Raw genomic sequence first — 23155 nt, 5'->3', positions numbered from 1 at the left:
TGGATGTCCTTCAGCCTGACCTGCACCCTCTCCAATCTGGGAGCCCTCAGTGGATGTCCTACTGACGGCTTAGGCCCGCTCCCCGTGGTTCTCTGCTCTCTGCGGACCTGCCTGCTTGATGCCACCACAAGCCCTGGTGTCTTCTCTCTGCGGGGGCCTGCTTGCCCCTAGCCTCCACAAAGAGGGGCAAGCAGCACACCCTGCTGTCTGCTCACTGAGGGGTACTGGGGCGCTGCTTGCCCCTCGCCCCGCGGCAAGGACTTAAAGGACTGGGGGACTCCAGTGGTGCTGAGGGGACTGGGTGCTGCCATCTTGTGGCTATGGGTGCCGCCATCTCTGTGGTGAAGAGATGGTCAATTTGCATATTCTGTCTTTATTAGATAGGATTTGTGCAAGAGTAGGCCTTTCTTCCCCCAGCTGCCGGCACCAGCTTCCCTCTGGCACCTGGCTTCATCCGGAAGGTTGTCCAGAAGGACATCTGGTCTAATTAGCATATTATGCTTTTATTATTATATATTAAACTCCACATTTATTTGGATTTCATTAGTTTTCACCTAAGGTTTTTTTTTTCCATTTCAAATTTCATCCAGAAATATCATATTACATTTGATCATCATGTCTCTTTAGGCTTCTCTGGCTGTGATAGTTTCTCAGATTTTCCTTTTTTTTTTTATGACCCTGACAGTTTTGAGTAGTAGTGGTCAGAGTTTATATTGTCCCTCAAATTAGGATTGTCTGGTGTTTTCCTCACAATCAGGTGGCCATTGTGGGCTTTCGGAAAGCACACCTCTGAGGTGCAGTGCCCTTCTCACCATACCAGGGGTGGACGACATGACAAGGCATCCTTGGTGAAGTTCGCCTTCATCATTCGGTTAACACCGAGTTTGCCAGGTTTCTTCACTGTAGCGTTACCATTTCTCCCTTTCTGTGATCTATTCTTTGGAAACAACTCACTGAGTATAGCCTACTCTCAAAAAGGTGGAGGGGCCTGGGGTGGGGTCGTGGGGGAGCGGAGACTAAGCTCACCTCCTGGTGAATGTACTAAACGGAATTCTTCTGTCAGGAAGATTTGTTTCTTCTTCCTCATTCATTCATTCATTCATTTATATCTGTGTGGACTTATACTAATGTTTACTTTGAGTTATAATCCAACACTATGTTATTAATTTTTGAAATAGAAATTTTTAGGGGTGAAATAGGCAGGTTTAGGGAATTTTTTTAAATTAAGGGGGTCTATGAAAAAAACACAGGGCTACAGAGTTGCAAAAGGTTACATTTCCATAAGACAAGGGAGTTGGGAAAGGCAGCAGTTACATGTCCAAAAGATAAGGGAACTGGGAGTAGCAAAAGGTCTATACTTACAAAATAAAGAAGGAGGAAGAAAGCCCAGAGGGAATAGGAGAACAATGAGGGAGGAGGGCCATGTGAGGTTCGACCTTTGAGCTGAGGAATTGCTATAGTGACCAAATCAGAAGGGGATAGTGACCAATCGAAGGGGATATCGAGGCACAAAATACTGCAGCCTTTATAAACCATGAAAAAAGGAACTCGGTGGGACTCTTTACCCCTCTCCACATGGGAGTCTGTGCTGTGTGACTCCCCCTCCCCACGTGGGAGTCTGTGCTTGTCCTTCAATAAATTTCCACCTTTGCTATGCATCTTCCGTCTGTGGTTCCATTCTTCAATTCAGATGGACAAAGAGCCCAGGGAAGCCATCCTGCCCAGGGGAACGCCGTGCGCTCCAGTCCAAAAATCCCGTATCATGATTACTCACATGGTTCCGTCTCTTGCTACCTGACATTCTTTCAGGTTAGTCCTTGGGGCCCCTTGACATGCTCCTGTCCTTATAAAAACATACAAATGAAAGATAACCAGTTATCTTCTGAGGCACTTTATGCTTTTTATTTTTGCAATTTATTTTTTGGTTTTTGTGTGTTTTTTAATCTTTATTGTTAAAAGTATTACATATGTCTCCCTTTCCCCCCATCAGTCCCCATCTAGCCCACTCCAGCCCCTTGCCCCAGGCTTTCATCACCCTATTGTCTGTGTCCATTGGTTATGAACAGGGACATACAAGTTCTTTGGTTGATGTCCCTGAAACAGCTTTTTTTTTTTGTTTTTTTTTGTTTGTTTGTTTGTTTTTTTTTTTTTTAATATATTTTATTGACTTTTTACAGAGAGGAAGGGAGAGAGATAGAGATTTAGAAACATCGATGAGAGGGAAACATCGATCAGCTGCCTCCTGCACATCTCCTACTGGGGATGTGCCCGCAACCCAGGTACATGCCCTTGACCGGAATCGAACCTGGGACCCTTCAGTCCGCAGGCCGACGCTCTATCCACTGAGCCAAACCGGCTTCGGCCAGGCACTTTATTCTTAACATTACATACTGTGCAACTGACATTGATACTGATCTTAAAAGCAAATGGAGGGGGGCAGGAGGGAGGAGGGAAAAAAATTGAGGTGCTAAGCGATCAAGACTGATTGAATAATGGTGATTTCCAAGTAAAAGAATAAAGACAGTATTTTACCTTTACAAGAGCATCTGAGAATGTTCAAAGCATTTTGAGTCCATTCATTTTTCAGCCCTGACTAAGGTGGTGCAGAGTAACTGTAAGGACACAGGACACGAAGGCTCAGAAAGCATGTTTTGCTCACTAGCCTCAGGATCACTTTCCTAACTGGCAGAGCTGGACTAGAAGCCAGCCATCTCACCTGGGTCTAGCATTGTTTTCATTGCACTTCTAGAATAAGCCTGACCCTCAGGGTGGCATGTAGAGAGACTTTCAAAAGAATCCACAGGAAGAGATATATCCAGTAACAGAAAAACCAAGGCAAAGATTATGAAAAATTATAGTGTTCTGAAAAACAAAAGCCCAAGCCATGTAATGTTGGATGGTTGTTTTTGAATTCCCTTAATTCCCCATCAAGTTGGGTCCTGCACAGACAGTCAGGTTCACTCTTTGTTTATTACTTGGCTTCAGTCACTAAGTCAAGTTGATCACAATGTGCAGCCGAAACACCTGAGGGCTGATTTCTTCCCACCTCTTCTTTGGGATGAAAATTTCTCAAGTGAGTGGGTGTTATTTGCTAAAAGTGAACTTCACTTAAAAATGCTTAACAGGGAGTGATGAGTCCTAGTTTCTTTTTCTCATGAAATTTTTCAGTAATTAAGTAGGAAAATTTTGTTTAAAAAATTGTTTTAAATTATAACTGTTTAAGTTAAACTCTGAATTGTTTGATCATTGTTAACTTCTTTTTATTTTAGCATAGCATTTTCAAGAGTTCTTTAAGTTAAATCATTAGGAGGTTGGCTAGAGTGTTTCTCTGAGTGATATTGTTCTACAAAGTGTATATGAATAGTATATTTTTTGGGTCCTTGAAAAAATGAAGAATGTGTGAGAATACTTTCTGTTGAATGGCATATGACAAATAGCTTAGCTGGGTATAGGATTCTTGGATCACAATAATTTCCCCTCAAATTTTGTAGATATTATTTCACTGTCTCTGGTACTTGGTGTTAAAGAGGAGAAGTGTGATGATATTTGATTCATTTTCTATGAGGTAGATAGCCTTTTAAATAAAATATCTCAGTATTTGTCAGATTCCTTTTTTCTACCCTTAATTTTTTTTTAAATTTTGATTATAAAAGTAAGATTGGAGGTTATAGAAAATGTAAAGAAGAAAATTAAACATAATAATGAAACTACTACCTCTAGATAACTATTACTGTATTAAAATAATAGTACACTAAAAATAAGATAAGATAATAATATATTTATAATTACATCCAATAGAGAAAGTTTTGAAATTATATGATTTTATAAATAATTCTAATTGCTTTAAAATCTGAACAATTTATTTGAAAGACAATGGTTCTTAAGATTTGCAGCTATGGAATTTCATTGAGAATGTGATAAAATATGAACTCTCCAGAAAATGCAGTATACACATACCTCCAAAATTCTGCATACTATTTCAAAGATTTCATGAAGTTCATCTATATATTCCAAGTGAAGGAGTGTTGGTAATAATGACTAACATCTATTAAGTAATCTCTATGTACTAGGCACTCTTCTAAATGTTTTATACAAGTTAACTAATTTAAGCTTTATCCTAACCCCATGAGTAAATTAATATTGTTATCCTCATTTTTTTGTATAAGGAACTTAAGGCATTGACAGGTTAGTTAACATCCAAGGTCACACAAATAGAAAGTGGCAGAGTTGAGATTGTAATCCAGGTGATTTAACTTCAGAGACTACACTCTTAGCTATTAATCTTGTATTAATTTATGTTGCCTCAATTGAGTTTTAGTGAAGGCACAGTTGAAACAACTTTTAAAATCAGTTGAGAAAGTTCAGCACCAAGCTGCTACATTGAGGTTCACCAGGGCATCTAGGAATCCAGATTTTTTAAAAAATATATTTTTATTGATTTTAGAGAGGAAGGAAGAGGGAGAGAGAGATAGAAACATCTATGATGAGAGAGAATCATTGATCAGCTACCTCCTGCAAGTCCCCCACTGGGGATCAAGCCCACAACCTGGGCATGTGCCCCTGACTGGAATCGAACCTGGGACCTTTCAGTTTGCAGGTTGACGCTCTATCCACTGAGCTACACCGGCGAGGGCAGGAATCCAGATTCAATAGTGGCCCCTACAGTTTGGAGACACTGTACCATTAACAGAGGGCTAAAAGAAGAGGGCTTTGAGGTCTGTATATAGACACCAAGTGTTGGTGATTTTAAAACAGCACCCAATTATTCGGAAAGTGCTCCCATGGAGCAGTCAAGTATATACATCTTTCCTTGAAATTGGAGAAATGGACCTAAAGGACAGAACATGAAAATGGAAGGCGACTAACTGTAAGCACTGGCTCCTCCTACTTGGTTGGTAATGCTCTCCCCTGATCATTTTGTCCTGTGACAGCCTTCTCCCTGACTCTCCAAGGTTACTATTGGGTCTGCTTCTGGAGTTTGGAGATGTTCTTTCATGTTGATTTTCTGGATGGTGAAAAGTTTATGGCCTGGAAGACAAAAATACAACGAAAGAGCCCTGGCTGGTTTGGCTCAGTTGGTTGAGCGCCGACCCATGCACCAAAGGGTTGCCTATTCGTTTCAGGTCAGGGTACATGCCTGGGTTGCTGGCTAGATCCCTAGTGAAGGGTGTGCAGGAGGCAACCAATCAACGTTTCTTTCTCTCCCTCTCTCTCTAAAACAAACAAACAAACAAACAAAACAATGAAATATAAGATTGGATTAACTTTTTTGTTTCACTAATCCTCACAGGAGGATTTTTTTCCATTGATTTTAGAGAGTGTGGAAGGGAGGGAGTAGGGGGGAGAGAGAGACACACACATTGATTGCCTCCCTCACATACCCCGATCAGGGCTGGGGATTGATCCTGCAATCCAGGTACATGCCCTTGACGAGGAATCGGACCTGAGACCCTTTGGTGTGCAGGCCAATGCTCCAACCACTGAGATACCACCCAGTGCAGATTAGCTTTTATTTTTAAATGATCAGTTAGAAAGGTACACCATCACTGATAATATAGGGACACTTACACTACTGGTGCAAGTAAACATACATGCTGTAGCAGTTTGCAAAGAGAGGGAAAGGCTTGTCACAAAAGGTTATTGTCACCTACACCAGCTAACCCCTCACATGAGTTTCCTTGTGTGAAACATTATAAAGGTCTACTTCTATAATGTTTACCTTTATAATGTTTCACACAGTGTTTAATGCAAGTATGCTAAAATGAACCCTAGATGCATGGGCTGCATTTGGTCTTAGATGATACAATAGACAGTAATTCTCAGAATTATAATGTTGGCCAGGCAGTTAGTGCTAAGTCAAACAGTTATAAATACATGTTTGCATTACATTAGGAGATATTTTACAGCCCTAGCTGGTTTGGCTCAGTGGATAGAATGTCAGACTGCACATCTAAGGGTCCCTGGTTTGATGCCAGTCAAGGGCACATGCCCAGGTTGTGGGCTCGATCCCTAGTAAGAGGCGTGCAGGAGGCAGCAGATCAATGATTCTCTCTCATTTTTTATTTTTATTTTTATTTTTTGGTGTTTCTATTTATTGACTTTAAAATTCACCATCCAAAGAAAGTTAATACATGACTGTTTGGGAGCAAGAGAAACACAATCTAAGACCACAATGACCCACCCACCCCAAACAAAAACAGAATCAAACAAACCCCATCTGAAATCAGACCTTTGGAGCCGCAGCTGAAGCACCAAGGGACCTGGGGCTCAGACTGGCTCCTGTGGTCCAGGGGCAGGGGAGAGGCTGCCCTCGAGTGATTCCCAGTTGAAGAGGCCATGTCCAGCCCCTTGGCTTTGGGCATCTTTCCTGGAGGGGCTGCCCCTGGCAGGAGGGGTGTGAAGAGAGGGATTCAGTGGTCAGAGTGAGGGGTCTCCTAGGTCCACCCTCCTACGGTGACTGCATGTGCCAGTGCATGAGACACAGTCTCTCTCATTATTGATGTTTCTGTCTCTCTCCATTTCCCTTCCTCTCTGAAATCAATTAAAACTGTTTTCTTAAAAAGAGATAGTTTACAAAATAAGATATAGAATTTGTTTATTAACTAAAATATCCTGCTGTTTGACTTTGTACCATATTATCAGGCATAAATAAGCAGTAATGAGCATAGTACAAATAGGCATGAATTAAAGTCTGTCACTTGGCCCATAGACATAAAATGGGAGGAAAGTTTTCAAGGTAGTTATGATACATTGTGCTGCAACATCTGATTCACAATCTGGTTTCTGGATGTGGGCACAGCACTAAGCTACATTTATATTTGAAACTAACAATTCCCTGTAGGTAGTAAACAAATATTATAGTGTTTCACATCTTTTATGCCTAATTAGACAGAAAATTCTGTATCTTTTTGCAGCCTGTTTTTAGGCCACAAGGTTAAAGTTAGTAAAGGGGATATGAGAGGAATTTGTTGATAATATAGGTAGAGCAAAAGTCCTACAAGAAATTATAAGTAAATATATTAATAAACTTTGTATGAGCTCTGGCCAGTGTGGCTCAGTTGGTTGGGCATTGTCAGGAGGTTGCCTTTTCAATTCCCCGACAAGGGCACATGCCCACGTTTTGGGCCTGATCCCCAGCAGTGGACATGCAGGAGGCAGCCCTATTGATGTTGTGCTCTTGCATTGATGTTTACCTCTTCCCCCCTTTCCCTTCCTCTCTCTAAAATCAATAAGCTATTCTTTTTAAAATATATATATATTTTATTAATTTTTTACAGAGAGGCGTAGAGAGTTAGAAACATCGATGAGAGAGAGACATCGATCAGCTGCTTCCTGCACACCTGCTACTGGGGATGTGCCCGCAACCAAGGTACATGTCCTTGACTGGAATCGAACCTGGGACCCTTCAACCTGCAGGCTGACGCTCTATCCACTGAGCCAAACCGGTCAGGGCAATAAACTATTCTTTAAAAAAATATTTTTAAATGAGAGCAGTCCTAGCTGCTGCTTTTATGCAAAAAATTGACAAGCTGATCCTAAATTTTATATGGAAATGAAAGGGTTTCAGTAAAGCCAAAACAATCTTGAAAAAGAAGAACAAAGGTAGGATTCACACTTCTTAATTCCAAAACTTGCTGCAAAGTAACAGTGAATCAAAACTGTGTGGTGCTGGCACAAGCATAGACATGCAGATCAATGGAAAGGAACTGAGAGTTCAGAAATGAACCCATACATGAAAGACCAGTTGATTTTTTACAATGATGCCAAAACAGTTCAGTGGGAAAAGAGTAGTCTTTTCAACTAATGGTGCTGGGATAAATAGAAAACCACATGCAAAAGAATGAAGTTGGACCATACTACCTCACACTATATACAGAAATTAACTCAAAATAAACCAAAGGCTTAAAAATAAGAGCTAAGTCCTAGCTGGTTTGGCTCAGTGAATAGAGTGTCGGCCTGTGGACTGAAGGGTCCAAGGTTTGATTCCAGTCAGAGGCACATGCCTGAGTTGTGGGCTTGATCCCCGGTAGGGGGCATGCAGGAGGCAGCAGATTGATATATCTCTCTCACATTGATGTTTCTCTCTAAAAAAATAAATAAATAAACACACACACACACACACACACACACACACACACTAAATAAACACACACACACACACACACACACACACACACACTAAAATCCCTAACATACAAAGATCTCATAAAATTTCAGGAAAAAACAATGTTGTGGGAAATTTTCCAAATTGCATAAAGAGGCAATCCTCAAAAGAAGTAAAAAAAAAAAATGATTAAGGAAGAGAAGGAAATGCCCAACATCATTTACAGAAATGCAAGTTAAAACCACAGCAGACTATTATTTTTACCTATCCAGCTGCCAAAGCTTTTACAAATTCATAAATACCCAGTGTTAGAATGTTAGGAAACAGGCACTTTTGATGGCAGTGTAAATTAGTACAATTGTTTTTGAGGGCAAAATGCCTTTAGTTATTAAAATTAAGTGCTTATTAGACTTGGATCTAGTTGTTCTTTTTGAAGTTCAACACAGAGAAATTCTAACACAAATTGGCACAGATGTGTATAACAAGGATGCTCACTGGAAATTAGAAACACGTGTCCTTCATAAGGTGCTCAAATAAATAATAAGATTATGTAGCCACGGAAAAGAAACAGTTCTACATGAAAATATGTTCAGGATAACTTAATGGGAAAAATAAAAAGCAAGTTGCAGGAGGTATAGGGACTAGGGAGGCAAGGCCAAGGGCATAATACGTACGGAAGCACTCACTGTTAGCATGGTAGGGGTGCAGGTTTGGTCCCTGAGAGTGAATGCCTCTTTAAATTTTAGATCCTAGTCTCTCTCCTCTTCTATCTCATTCTAATCTCAGCTCTGCAATATAGTGTGTATAAAATAACCACATATTTTTAAATAATAATTACATACATAAATAAGTATAATTAAGTTGGTACAAACTTTTTGGTGGCATATACATATATATGTGTATACATATATGCAATATATATATATACATATGTATCTATATATTAGTTATATTATATACTAGAGGCCCGGTGCACAACAATTTGTGCACTGGGGGGGGGGGTCCCTCAGCCCCGCCTGTGCCCTCTCACAGTCTGGGACCCCTCGGGGGATGTCCGGCTTGTTTCGCCCCCGCCTCCCCCTGCCGCCCAGCCTGGCTTGTTTTGCTCCCGCCTCTGCCACCCGGCTTGTTTTCGGCCGAGTCAGGGCAGTTTGGCTATTATTTGACAGGATATATACTAGATGCCCAGTGCATGAAATTCACACATGGGTAGGGTTGCCTGCTGGCCTGGGCCTCCCTTCCCACAGTTGGCTGGCTAGCTCTGCCTCCTGGTCAAACTCCCAGTAGAGGGGACAATTTGCATATTAGGCTTTTATTATCCTATATAATAAAAGCCTAATATGCAAATCAACCAAACAGTGGAACGACAAGTCGCTATGAAGTGCACTGGCCACCAGGGTGCAGATGCTCAATGCAGGAGCTGCCCCCTGGTGGTCAGTGTGCTCCCACAGGGGGAGCACTGCTCAGCCAGAAGCCAGGCTCATGGCAGTCAGACATCCCCTGAGGGCTCCCAGACTGCAAGAGGGTGTAGGCCAGGTTTTGGGACCCCTCCTCCACAAATGCATGAATTTCGTGCACTGGGTCCTCAGCCTAGCCTGTGCCCTCCCCCATTCCGGGACCCCTCGGGGGATGTCCACCTGCCAGCTTAGGCCCACTTCCCAGGAGATCAGGCCTCACCTGGCAGTCAAACATCCTTCTGGCAGCCCAGAGCCCTTAGGTAATGTCCGACTGAGGGCTTAGGCCCACTCCTAAGCCCTCAGTTGGACATCCTTAGCACTGTGGAGGAGGCAGGAGAGGCTAAAATTTGAAATCATGGCAGATTCAGAAACTAATGTCTAATTCCTTTTCACAGGTGTCAAAAATATTTCAACTCTTATACTCTTTTAGGTAGAATGAATTGTGTTTTGGACACATTTGGAGGCATTGCTCTGCTGGTTTTATACTTCAAGTTAAGGTCTCAAAAAAAAATCAGCTGTGAAAGCAACATAAAAAGATACTAGCCGAAACCGGTTTGGCTCAGTGGATAGAGCATCGGCCTGCGGACTGAAGGGTCCCAGGTTCGATTCCGGTCAAGGGCATGTACCTGGGTTGCGGGCACATCCCTAGTAGGGAGTGTGCAGGAGGCAGCTAATCGATGTTTCTCTCTCATGGATGTCACACCATGGGCCCCCCCTCACAGGCATGCCTCTCCCTTCCCCAGTTCTAGAAACTCAAGGCCCTTCCCACCAGGCATTCGAATCTCAGGAGACATTTCCTGGGAAGTGGAAAAGGAAGGGTGAGAACATTTTCTATCATGATTGAGGGAAGTAGATGTTATAGACCTGGCCGGGTAGCTCAGTTGGTTAGAGCATTGCCTTCATATGCCACAGTTGAGGGTTTGATCCTGGTCAGGGCACACACAAGAAGCAAGCAATGACTACATAAATAAGTGAAACAACAAATCGATGTCTCTCTCTCTCTCTCTCTCTCTCTCTCTCCTTCTCTCTAAAATAAATCAATAAAAACTTTTTAACAAAAGGATTCTAAACTGTACCTCATCTATTAATTTCCCATTCCTGGAGAAGCTAATGCCAACACATCATGTGATACAATGTGTACAATAAATTATGAACCTGGAAAAAAACAACAATTAAGAATTGCGTATTTTGGGTTACAGAAAAAACAAGAAAGATTTTAAAAAATAATAGCATAACCACACAAAAGAGTTCCAAGTGCTATGTTTGTTTGAAATTGAGCACTTTGTGTACCTGTGGTTGGTATCATATGTGAAGAATGAAATGAAAAAATGAATGAGTATTATATGCTTTTGAGACATTTTAAAAATTGTATAACAGCATTCTCTCTGCTAAGTTACATTTTTACCAAGTAGAAATTCAAGTTACACAAGCAAACTCCAAGTTTAGCTTCTAAATGAATAGTGTCTTCCCACGTACGTTTTACCCATCTCTCCCAGAAAAAGATCAGATTAGGTGTCTGTCATATGGGAATTTCAAAGCAGTTTAAAGACATTAATTAGTTCTCACAACAACTCTGAAGTGGGTGTATTTTACTCATGTCTATTTTCTATAGGAGAAGACTGATAGTCTGAATGATTTCCTAGTATTCCATATTTCGTTATTGTTAGCGAAACTAAAAATACCATTACTTCATTGGCCTACCTTTGTTCTTGAAAAGAGATAAAGCAATTTTGGGGTGGATAAGCCAAACTAAAATAACTTCTATTCATGTGTCAAATAAAAAAACACACACCACCACACAGGTATTTTTATTTTTCATATTTTCTAAACAATTGGGAGTATATTTAATTAACTCTATACTCCAGTAGTTGCTTGGGAGAATGTTTCTTAATTTAAAATTTTATTTTAACATATATAGATAGATAGAGGTAAAGCTCCATTGTAGCTTCATCAGAGAGTTCTCTGGGTATTCCGTCAATTACAAGAAAGTACTTACAGATGGAGTAATGAGCAGGAGACCTATTTTTAAAGATCCTGGTCTAGTACACTGAAAAAAAATACAATAAATTCTTAGAAAAAGTAGGGTTACAACACCTCCCACTTGTACACTACTGTGCTAACCATGTTATAAGCATTATCTTATTTCATCCACAACATGATGAGGTGGTGCCTATATTTATATTTTTGTATTATAGATAGAGAGAGCTTGATAATGAGATTTATTTTTAAAATATATTTTTATTGATTTGAGAGAGAGAGAGAGAGAGAGAGAGAGAGAAACCACGATGCGAGAGAGAAACATTGATCAGTTGCCTCCCACACTCACGAATCTGAAACCTGAGCATGTGCCCTGACTGGGAATCGAACCGGCAACCCTTTGGTGCACAGGACAACACTCAACCAACTGAGCCACACCAGGGTGATAATGAGATTTATCTATCTATCTATCTATCTATCTATCTATCTATCATCTATCTATTTATTTATTTACATTTTAAAAATATTTTTATTGATTTCAGAGTGGAAGGGAGAGGGAGATAGAAACATCAATGATGAGAATCATTGATCGGCTGCCTCCTGAACACCCCCTACTGGGGACTGAGCCCACAACCCAGCATATGCCCTTGACTGGAATCAAACCCGGGACCCTTCAGTCCACAGGCTGACACTCTATCCACTGAGCTACACCAGCCAGGGCGATAATGAGATTTATTTTAACATTATATAATTATGTTAAATTGGTAAGAAGTCAGGAAGGATTCTAGCAATCAAGTCAATAATGTCAATTTGATCCTGCCATTTACTCCTCCTTATTTTTTTCTCTCCTTTTTTTTTATTCCCCCATTTGAATCATGTGCATAATTTTAACCTGCCATTTTAAACCCTATTATTATGAATATATCAATTTAAACAATAATTATAACCAATGTATTTCTTGATCAAATGTCCTTGCAATAACAGTGAAACTATTTCCAACTTTTTTCTATTCTCATTTTTATTTTACTGCAATGATTATGCTCAGGATCAACTTTTTTTTCATGTACATTGAGATTCATTTCAGTCATCAGGTTTTTAAAAAATATATGTTTTATTGATTTTTTACAGAGAGGAAGGGAGAGGGATAAAGAGTTAGAAACATTGATGAGAGAGAAACATAGATCAGCTGCCTCCTGCACACCCACTAACGGGGATGTGCCCACAACCAAGGTACATGCCCTTGACCAGAATCGAACCTGGGACCCTTCAGTCCGCAGGCTGATGCTCTATCCACTGAGCCAAACCGGTTAGGGCTCAGTCATTAGGTTTTTATGCTCATAAACTTGGTCAATTTTACCTACTGCTATGGTGAGCTTTCTTTTGTAGCTATTATTTCCATGAAATTTTCTTTTTCCCTGTGACCCATTGAAAACATTCTTCGGGCTAAAGTGGTGGGGCCAAAAATCCCTTTTTACCTGGGACAAAAGAACTCAGTATAGGTCATTCCTTATGATAGTGATGATGAGAAAAGTAACGCCTGTTCTAGCCACCCCACGGGAGGGAGGCCTAAATGCAGAAATAGGTGTGAAAATGCTCTGTAAAAGTTAAGTAAATGTCACTTTACTAATTGTTAAATTAAATCATATAAATCCATCCTTCTGGAATTGTTCTGGAAGGCAAGCACCTTTCTATCCTTGCTTTCATGTTATTTGCAAAAATGCTTGAAACCTTCAGTTGATTTCTAAGGAAATCCTAGTGACTTCACTTAACTCTTCTCTTGTCATTTGCTTACCAGGATGACCTCATTAATTATTTTTCCCCTCTAACCCTAGTACGAAATCCTCCGTGATGTAGAGACCAACGACCAGCTTTGGCACTATAATGGATTCGTACCATTCGTTATCGGTTTCATCATCTTGGTTGCTGTAATTGCTGCTTGGGTTTGAATGATAGGATTACTGGCTGGCAGCTCTTTGGGAAAGTTTAAAACAAGCCTGTCACCAAAGAGATGATATCTCAGCAGGGATACAGGTACACTGCTATTATAAGAAATTCTCTTATCACAGCTCTGTCTCTTGCTTAATACACCACTTGCTTGTACAAGAGTTTTGAAGGAAGTAGAAAGACCACTGGTAATATAAGCAAAGCTTACAAATTCCAGTACCTACTTTAAGGCCTAAAGTTTACAAGTTAAGGATTATTCCCTTCGTATAACCTAAAGCAGCTTAAGATTTCAGTCATTGTTCTCAACAAACCAAATTGTGTATAAATATGCTGATAATATCTGGTAAAGGCCCATGGGAAAGAAGTGATTCAATTTCATAATCTTGATTTTGCCCCGCTTCTAAGGTTAATAGAAGGACTCAGAAATTTTTGCTTTAAGATCTACTGTGTTTCTCAAGTGTGGTTCTGTTCTCAAAAAGTATTGTGTCCTGCAAGAGCCTGGCTAGTGTGGCTCCGTTAGTCGAGAGTTGTCCAGTGCACCGGAGGGTCACTGGGTGTGTGCGGTGTTTCTCTCTCTCCCTCTCCCTTCCTCTCTACAAGAGAAGTGAAAGTCTGAAGATTAGCAATTTTTATTTTATTTTTTTAGAGAGAAAGAAAGGGAGAGGGAGAGAGAGAGAAGCACTGATGTGAGAGTGAAACATCAATCCACTTGGCTGCTTCCTGCATATCCCCTAGCGGGGATTGAGCCCATACCCTGGGCATGTGTCCTGACCAGGAATCAAACTGGCAACCTTTTGGTACACAGGATGATGCCCAACCAACTGAGCCACATGGGCTGGAGCTGAGAATTAACAATTTAGTTGTTACTGGCAAATGCCTTTCAGTTCCTTTGTAAAAACGTCTTTATTGAGATAGACTACATATAGAATACAATTAGCTCATTTAAAGTGGACAATTCAACCCTAGCCATTTTTGCTCAGTGAATAGATCATTGGTCTGTTGACTGAAGGGTCCCATGTTAGATTCCGGTCAAGGGCATGTTCCTCGGGTGCAGGCTTGATCCCCAGGGCCCATGTGGGAGAGAGCTCTCACATGGATGTTTCTCTCTCTGTATCTCTTCCCCTCCCTTCCACTCTCTCTAAAAATCAATGAAAAAATATCCTTGGGTGAGGATTAACAAAAATAAATAAATAAACAAATAGGACAATTCAGTAGTTTTTACTGTATTCATAGAATTGTACAACCATCACTACAATCAATTTTATAGCATTTTCATCATTCCCAAAAGAAACTCCTTCTCCAGTACTGGTCACTCCCCATTTGCTCCCAATCCCTTTCCCCCTTCAACCCTAGGCAACCACTAATCTACTTTGTCTTTAAATTTGCCTATTCTGGACATTTTATATAAACAGAATCATTCAATGTATAGTCTTTTGAGTCGGGCTTCTTTCACTCAGTTTTCAAGGTTTACCCACGCTATGGCATGTATCAGTACCTCACACATTTTTAGGGCTAAATAATATTCCATTACATGGACATACCATTTTTATTTATCCATTTATCAATTGATGTCCATTCGAGTTATTTATTCTTTATGGTTATTATGAATAGTACTGCTGTGAATACTTATGTACAAATTTTCATATAGATATGTCTTTATTTCTCTTAGGTACATACCTGGGATTAGAATTACTGGGTCATATGGTTACTGTATTCTCAACTTTTTTTTAAAATATATTTTTATTGATTTTCTACAGAGAGGAAGGGAGAGGGATAGAGAGTTAGAAACATCGAAGAGAGAGAAACATAGATCAGCTGCCTCCTGCACAACCCCCACTGGGATGTGCCTGCAACCAAGGCACATGCCCTTGACCAGAATAGAACCTGGGACCCTTCAGTCCACAGGCCGGCGCTCTATCCACTGAGCCAAACCGGTCAGGGCAAGTATGCTTAACTTTTGAAGAACTATCAAAATGTGTTCCAAAACGGCTGCACCATTTATTTTTTTATTTCTTAAATATATTTTTATTGAGTTCAGAGAAGGGAGAGGGAGAGAGAGATAGAAACATCAATGATGAGAGAGAATCATGGATAGGCTGCCTCGTGCACGCCCCACACAGGGGCCCAAGCCCACAACCTGGGCATGTACCCTTGACCAGAATCAAACCCGGGACCCTTCAGTCCACAGGTCGATGCTCTATCCACTGAGCCAAACCAGCTAGGGCTGCACCATTTATTTTTACCTCCTCACCCAAGGATATGTTTTACTGATTTTAGAGACAGAGGAAGGGAGAGAGAGAAAGAGAAACATCAATGTGAGAGAGAAACACCGATTGGTTGCCTCCCATATGCCCCCTCACCAGGGATCAAACCCACAACCTAAGTATGTGCCCTGACCAGGAATTGTACTGACAACCTAGACAATACAATTTGAAGTGATCATTTAGAATTTACAGGTTTAGAAAGCATCACTGCTTTAGCAAATAATAATAAAGGTCCTGATCTCATAAGTCGTCTTGTTAGTATATTAGCCAGATCTGCACTGTGCAAGAACCGAACCCATAAAAGAAAATCAGCAGAAGAAGGTACATTAAAACAAATTTAAGGCCCTGACTGGTTTGGCTCAATGGATAGAGCGTAGGCCTGTGGACTGAGGGGTCCCGGGTTCGATTCCGGTCAGGGGCATGTACCTTGGTTGCGGGCACATCCCCAGTGGGGAGGGTGCAGGAGGCAGCTGATCGATGTTTCTAACTCTCTATCCCTCTCCCTTCCTCTTTGTAAAAAATCAATAAAATATATTAAAAAAAAAACAAAAACAAAAAACAAGTTTAAGAAAACACAAGTTAGCCATTTGCAGCTAAGGGTTTTCATTAGTTGTATAATCAAGAAGAAATAGAACTAAATCTCAGAACTTCCTGCATATCGCTGATGATCTGTTGTTTGTAGGTATGCCTATGTTGACTGCATGCTGGAGCTCTTTTATACTGTGGGTTTTAGCCACATGGTTAGTTGTTTTGCTATCTTCATGATGCCTTGCTCTAAAGAAGTATTCCCACTTCAGCTAACTATGTGGACCTGGTCAAACCTGGTTAAAATTCTAGTGCTGGAATCGCTTTACACTGTTTCTCTTCCACCAAGGGCTTTGGGAAGCTTACATGAATGATATATTACAATAAAATAGAAAAATAAAAAAGAGTCACAAATCTAATGGTAATAAACCAAAGTACTAAATAGAATATTAAAAAATCCAGAAGATTTTGATAAGTGTTAGGATATGGTGCTGATGATAAAGTGTCATCTGTGAAATAATTTGTTTTTTGGCAATATGCAGAGAGTTTGGTATTTTTTTTTTTTTGCATTTCCTTACCTTGAGTATAATTTTTGTTGTTAATACCAAAGACTACTTTTTAAAATTTTCTTTGTCCTGAGCTACTATTTTAAAATAATATTTATATTTTTCTAATTTAAAAAGAATATATTGTAGGAAGTAAAAAATATAGAAAAGTATAAAGAAGAAAATGACATTAAAAATTACCTTAACATTAAACATGTCCTTAGTTAGAGATAGGTGAGGTCATGGATAACTGGTTGTGTGATATTGATCATTAGCCTTTTAATTAGAAATTGTTACTGAGGCTAATCATACCACCAGATTTTCCTCTCTGCCCCATTTTTTCTATTACTGACATTTTGTGCAAAGAAAAAAAAAATCCTAAGAGGAAGATGTAGGAAAGAGAGGCAATAGCAAATAAAATTTCTCTCAGATGTCCTACATAAAACTTGGAAACAGAATGTGTATGAGTAATTCTTAGCTGTGAAACCATTCTAGTAATAGTTTGTGTTTGGTGCCTTTTCCTAAAGGCATTTATTTTTGGTATGTGGAACAATTATTCTGTAATATTTGAAAGAGAAAAAACCCATAAGCCTGATAGTTCCATATTTTAATTCTGTGCTTTAAGAAGAATAAGTTTATAGAGCCAATTTCTGGATAAAAGCATATATATACTGAAGAAATTATTTTTTGTTAATCCTCATCTGAGGATATTTTTCCCATTGCTTTTTCAGGGAGAGTGGAAGTGAGGGGGGCGGGGGAGAGAAAAAGCGAACAAGAGAGAAACATCCATGTGAGAGAGACACATTGACTGGTTGCCTCTTGCACATGTCCCAAGCGAACCTCCACCCCAAGTATGTGCCCTTGATCAGGAATCAAATCTGTGAACGCAGATGCTCTAATCACAGAACACCAGCTAGGGCTATAATGAAAAATGGGATTAATACGAACAGTATATACTGGAAGAGAGTCCCCCAGGAGAAATGAGTTAGCCAGTAGAAGGCAATGATTGTTTTGAAGCAAAATAATATTAAAGATGCCAGAGATATGTTTAGCTTTATGCCAAATGAAATACGGACGTGCTTTGAGATGAGCTGCCCATGATCAGCCTTTTTTAAAATTGTTATTTTATAAGTGTAACTTGGATTTCTTTCTATAAAAAAGAGTGGGTGGTCTTCTTGCTTTTCGAACACCTTTGAGACCAAATTTAGACAAAGATTTTATCCTAGCCCTAGCTGGTTGGGCTCAGTGGATAGAGCATTGGCCTGCGGACTGAAGGGTCCTGGGTTTGATTCCGGCCAAGGGCACATGCCTGGGTTGTGGGCTCAGTCCCCAGTGGGGGCTGTGCAGGAGGCAGCTGGTCAATGATTTTCTCTTATCATTGATGTTTCTTTCTTTTTTTAAAAAACATATTTTATTACCGGTTTGGCTCAGTGGATAGAGCGTCGGCCTGCGGACTGAAAGGTCCCAGGTTCTATTCCGGTCAAGGGCATGTACCTGGGTTGCGGGCACATCCCCAGTGGGAGATGTGCTGGAGGCAGCTGATCGATGTCTCTCTCTCATCGATGTTTCTAACTCTCTATCTCTCTCCCTTCCTCTCTGTAAAAAATCAATAAAATATATTTAAAAAAAAAAAGATTTTATCCTAAATATGTTGTATAATTCAACTTCCTACAGCAATGGGCATTTAACATTGGTGTTTTAGTTGAAGAGAAAAGGAATTTTTGAGTGGAAGAGGTTCAAATTTTAAGTATGATTAGTTTTGTGTTTAGAAAATAAAAACACCACATTTTAGCTCTAAATATCTAACCAATTTTAAGCAGGAAAATTCTAGATAAAGAAAGAAGAAAGCATTTTAAAAAATATGTATTTTTATTGATTTCAGAGAGAATGAGAGAGATTGAAACATCAATGATGAGAATCATTGATTGGCTGCCTCCTGCACTCCCCCCACTGGGGACTGAACCTCAACCTGGGCATGTGCCCTTGGCTGGAATAGAACCTGGGACCTTTCTGTCCATAGACTGACCCTCTATCCACTTTCAGCTGGAGCAGAAAGTAAGTTTTGAAGTAAATATTTCTATATTTCAGTAGCCTCTAAAAAGAATGAATATGTACTTATCTTACACAGGGTGAAGGTTGCAAGGAAGGTATTACAGTAGTTTCAGTTGCTCTTGAAATTATTTGTGTAATTTCCATAAGCAGATAGTCTACAGCAGTTATTTGGAGGTCATTATGAGAGGCCAGATAAAAATTTATCAAAAGCCAGAAAAACTAGAATGCAAGGCCATAAGACAGTCTTGTTCTCTAACTTCTGTGCATTGCAATGTTTATGCCACAGCCTCAGCATCTAGGTGAGAATAATGGTGACATACTTAATTCCTAGAAAATGTTTCAAACATTTGTAGAATGTGCAGTAAAAAAAAAAATATTCATTATGATTTTTTTTCTAATCCTCAAGATACAAAGACGCCTGTGCAGAATCAAATATCTTTGCCTTATTTTGTGTCCTCAGTTACCTGGCTTTTCACTCCAGGGACTACAACTAGCTCCAACTACTTCATGAAATAATTTTATTAATTAAAAAATAATTATATATTTAACATAATATAATCTATAACTATATATTTAAATATAAAATAATTTATATTTAAAAATATTTTTATTGATTTCAGAGATGAAGGGAGAGGGCGAGAGAGATAGAAACAAAGATCAGAATCATTCATCGGCTGCCTCCTGCATGCCCCACACTGGGGGTCAAGCCCGCAACCCAGGTGTGTAGCCTGACCTGGAATCGAATCGTGACCTCCTGGTACATAGGTTGATGACAGCCAGGTCACTGGTTTATTCTTGTATGTGCCCTGACCGAGGACTGAACCTGAAACCTTGGCATACTGGGACAATGCTCTGACAGAACTGAGTGACCCAGGCTAGGGTGAGGACTTTAATTCAGTCTTTTGGTATACAGACTTGATTAATTGCTTTTATTTATTTACTTTTGGATATGCATGTGCTTCACTTTTCAAAATAAAATGAGGATAATCTATTCTGCCTTAGCCACAGACATGGCTAGCCCAGGAAAATGTATGAAGTGATCGAGTTTGTCCACACTTCCTCCCTCATTCCTTTCAGTATCTGTTTTCCTTTTGGACAACTCCCAAACCCAATCAATACCCTCATATTTCTTTCCCTCTGAACAGATGTCTTCTGGATTAACTATTAGAAAATATGTTATTAACTAATTCATATGAAAGGTATAAAAGACAGATTATGAAATTAATGTGGGGTAGGTGGAGTTACCTAAAATTTAATAAAGGAAAATGACTCTTGAAGAAAACAAAAAACCTGTCTAATTTGAAATTCAGGCACCATACAGGTATCATTCATATCTGTTCTTTTAAAAACAGTGAACTATATATTTTTCTCTGATTGTAAAGCTCTTGCATGTTTATCATAAAAATACTATAAATTATAAAAACGAAAATAAAGTAATGCAAAGAGAGAATCATTTTGTTTGGAGTTTGGGGTCAGAGGAATCTTCTCAGAGGTAGTACAATCTGAGCTGGGTGTCGAACGGTAAAAAGAATTAATGAGATAATCAGGGGGGGAAAGGGCATTCTTGGCAGACAAAGCAGAAAGTGCGAAGGCACAAAGGCATGTGTGTTTGAGAAACGCATGGTTCTTTGGTATCCCAGAGGTCTGTGAGGGCAGAGACTTTGATAGATTTGCTCATTATGTCCAAAGTAGCCTCGTATAGAGCCTACTGGACAATACATATTTGCCGAAGAAAGGAACGAATGAGCGGGAGCCTCTGTTCCATTTTTTTTAAAAAATATATTTTATTGATATTTTACAGAGAGAAAGGGAGAGAGATAGAGAGTTAGAAACATCGACCAGCTGCCTCCTGCACATCCCCCACTGGGGATGTGGCCGCAACCCAGGTACATGCCCTTGACCGGAATCGAACCTGGGACCTTTCAGTCCGCAGGCCGACGCTCTATCCACTGAGCTAAACCGGTTTCGGCGCCTCTGTTCCATTTTAAGGAGCTTGGATTTACTTAAGCTTGTGCCTCCCATTGGCTGGGCTGAACTGGAAGCCAGTATGCAAGGGAGTGTTGGAAATTTAGTTTGAAGCAGTCAGCCCCTGTAAAAAGAAGAGGAGGGAAGGGAATGGAACTGAGCAAATAGGGAAACGATCCTCACCTTCATGATGGCCTTACCAGCCTCGTATGATGTGGCACATGCCTACCTCTCTAATTTAATCTCCTATGCTTTAATAAATTGGCCTCCTTTTCATTCCTCAGACATACCAAAAAACACTGCAGCACCAGCAATTACATCCCATGATTCCTACAGTGGCAATCTGGAAAGCATGTGTCTCTTTGAAGCTTCCATCAGTCGGGGGACTTGAGTAACTACAAGGAGCAGAGTCCATGTAGTAGAGGTTGTGCTGAGCTACCCAGATTTACCCTTCAGGACTCAAGTACAACCTCTCCCAGCTGCTGGAGATGCTGGTGGCTGCCAGCTGGGTCCCTCTCTGGGGTTGCTCTTGGCTAAAGAAAGCGCTCTATCCCAAGGTTGTCTCCCTTCCCTAGGGGTAGACCTGTTCAATGACTGGTTGATATGAGGGTATAAAGACCTGGCCCCTGCCCCAATTTAGGACAATGTTGAAGGTCCACCCCTCAGTGCTCTCTGCAGAATTGGGTAAAGCAGTGGTTCTCAACCTTCCTAATGCCGCGACCCTTTAATACAGTTCCTCATGTCGTGGTGACCCCCAACCATAAAATTATTTTCGTTGCTACTTCATAACTGTAATTTTGCTACTGTTATGAATCGTAATGTAAATATCTGATATGCAGGATGTATTTTCATTGTTACAAATTGAACATGATTAAAGCATAGTGATTAATCACAAAAACAATATGTAATTATATGTGTTTTCTGATGGTCTTAGGCGACCCCTGTGAAAGGGTTGTTCGACCCCCAAAGGGGTCGTGACCCACAGGTTGAGAATGGCTGGGTTAAAGCGTCATTTACAACTGTGTTGCACTTTAATTTCTCCCTCTGCCTGATAGTGTGACCCTCCGCTCCAAAGAGATCGTCCCTAGAAGCACTATCTATCCAATAACCTCCTGCATGAAAATCTAAGAGTTTTAGGGGTCTGTTCCATAGTGAATCCCACTGTGATAGGCTACCTGTTGACTTGTATCAAACATGGTCAAACAGGTAACAGTGTGAGAAATAAACCTTTGTTGCAATAAGCTGCTGAGATGTTTGTTACAACTTAGCTTATCCTGACTAGTACAGATACCAAGCCTTGCCTGCCTGGCCAATCCTTTGTTTTCACTCCAGTGGAAATGTCTTGTCTCAGTGGGCAGATTGCCAAGTTCTAGTTCTTCTCTCCTGTTCTTTCTCATAGTGAGTTAATAGCCATGTCCCAATGGAGCAACAGAAGCAGAAGGATGCCTATCTGGTTGTCTACTAATTATTCCTACCAAGTCAGGGGCATGGCATGTCTTTTTTTTTCTTGTGAATTTTCTAGGACCCTTTCTTCTTTTCTATATACTTTATCACATATTTACAATTTACAAGGATACTTGTTGTTTCTTAGAACAATTTTTATGCAACTAAAAAGAGAATAACCAAGGACTCGGTCCCAGTACTTGATTGAAAAACTGTAAACTCCCAATTAATAAGCCTTCTGTACCTTCACATACTTAAAACCCTTTTTCTCTGGAGTGCGAGATCTGATTTCTTAAAAGTCAAATGGTAAGACAATACCAGTTTCTTATTTTAGGCCTCTTGGGCAAAACAAAACATATTAATAAAACTAATGAACCAAAACATATGCCCCTCTAATTTTTTTTTAAAGGGATTTTACTTTATAGAACTATTTCCCTCTGCCTGAAGGGTATACCGTATAAAAATAGTTCCACTAAAAAGAGTCTGAGACTCCTGGGCTGGTATTACACAACCCCTAATTACAGAAGATATTTAGTATGATAACAGCAACTAGTTAAAGGAATGTGGAGATTTATTTACATCAAGCTCAGATAGAGATAAAAGGGGACTTGAATAATCTCCCAGAGAGCCATGTATCCGTGAATGCACCTTTGGAATTGCCTGTAGCCAGAATGAAAGACCAGCAAAACCAGCTTTTAGAACAACCCTTCTGCTCAGGAGAAGGGAAGGCGAGGCTTCACCTCTGAAATCGCCCTCCCACGCAAATTTTCCACCTCGCAGCTCAGAATTAAACCCAGACTTCCGATCATGGCGCCACGCACGTCACCTTCTCCCTTCTTCTCCCCCCGCAAAATCCCACCCAAGTCGGCCCGATCCCAC

The 23155-nt window shown here is 40.2% G+C and overlaps 1 long non-coding RNA gene across 1 annotated transcript; it reads right to left on the bottom strand.

The window, feature by feature from the left end:
- Positions 1–18871: 18871 nt before the first annotated feature.
- Positions 18872–23149, bottom strand: LOC107181916. The gene is made up of 3 exons (XR_001512626.1): positions 22925–23149; positions 22521–22612; positions 18872–19163 (listed from the first exon to the last, which is right to left on the bottom strand). It is a non-coding gene; the product is annotated as an uncharacterized LOC107181916 (long non-coding RNA).
- Positions 23150–23155: the final 6 nt, after the last annotated feature.

This window comes from Myotis davidii, unplaced genomic scaffold, assembly GCF_000327345.1.
Source record: "Myotis davidii unplaced genomic scaffold, ASM32734v1 scaffold914, whole genome shotgun sequence".
Taxonomy (NCBI): domain Eukaryota; kingdom Metazoa; phylum Chordata; class Mammalia; order Chiroptera; family Vespertilionidae; genus Myotis; species Myotis davidii.
This window is presented reverse-complemented; position numbering and strand designations above follow the sequence as displayed.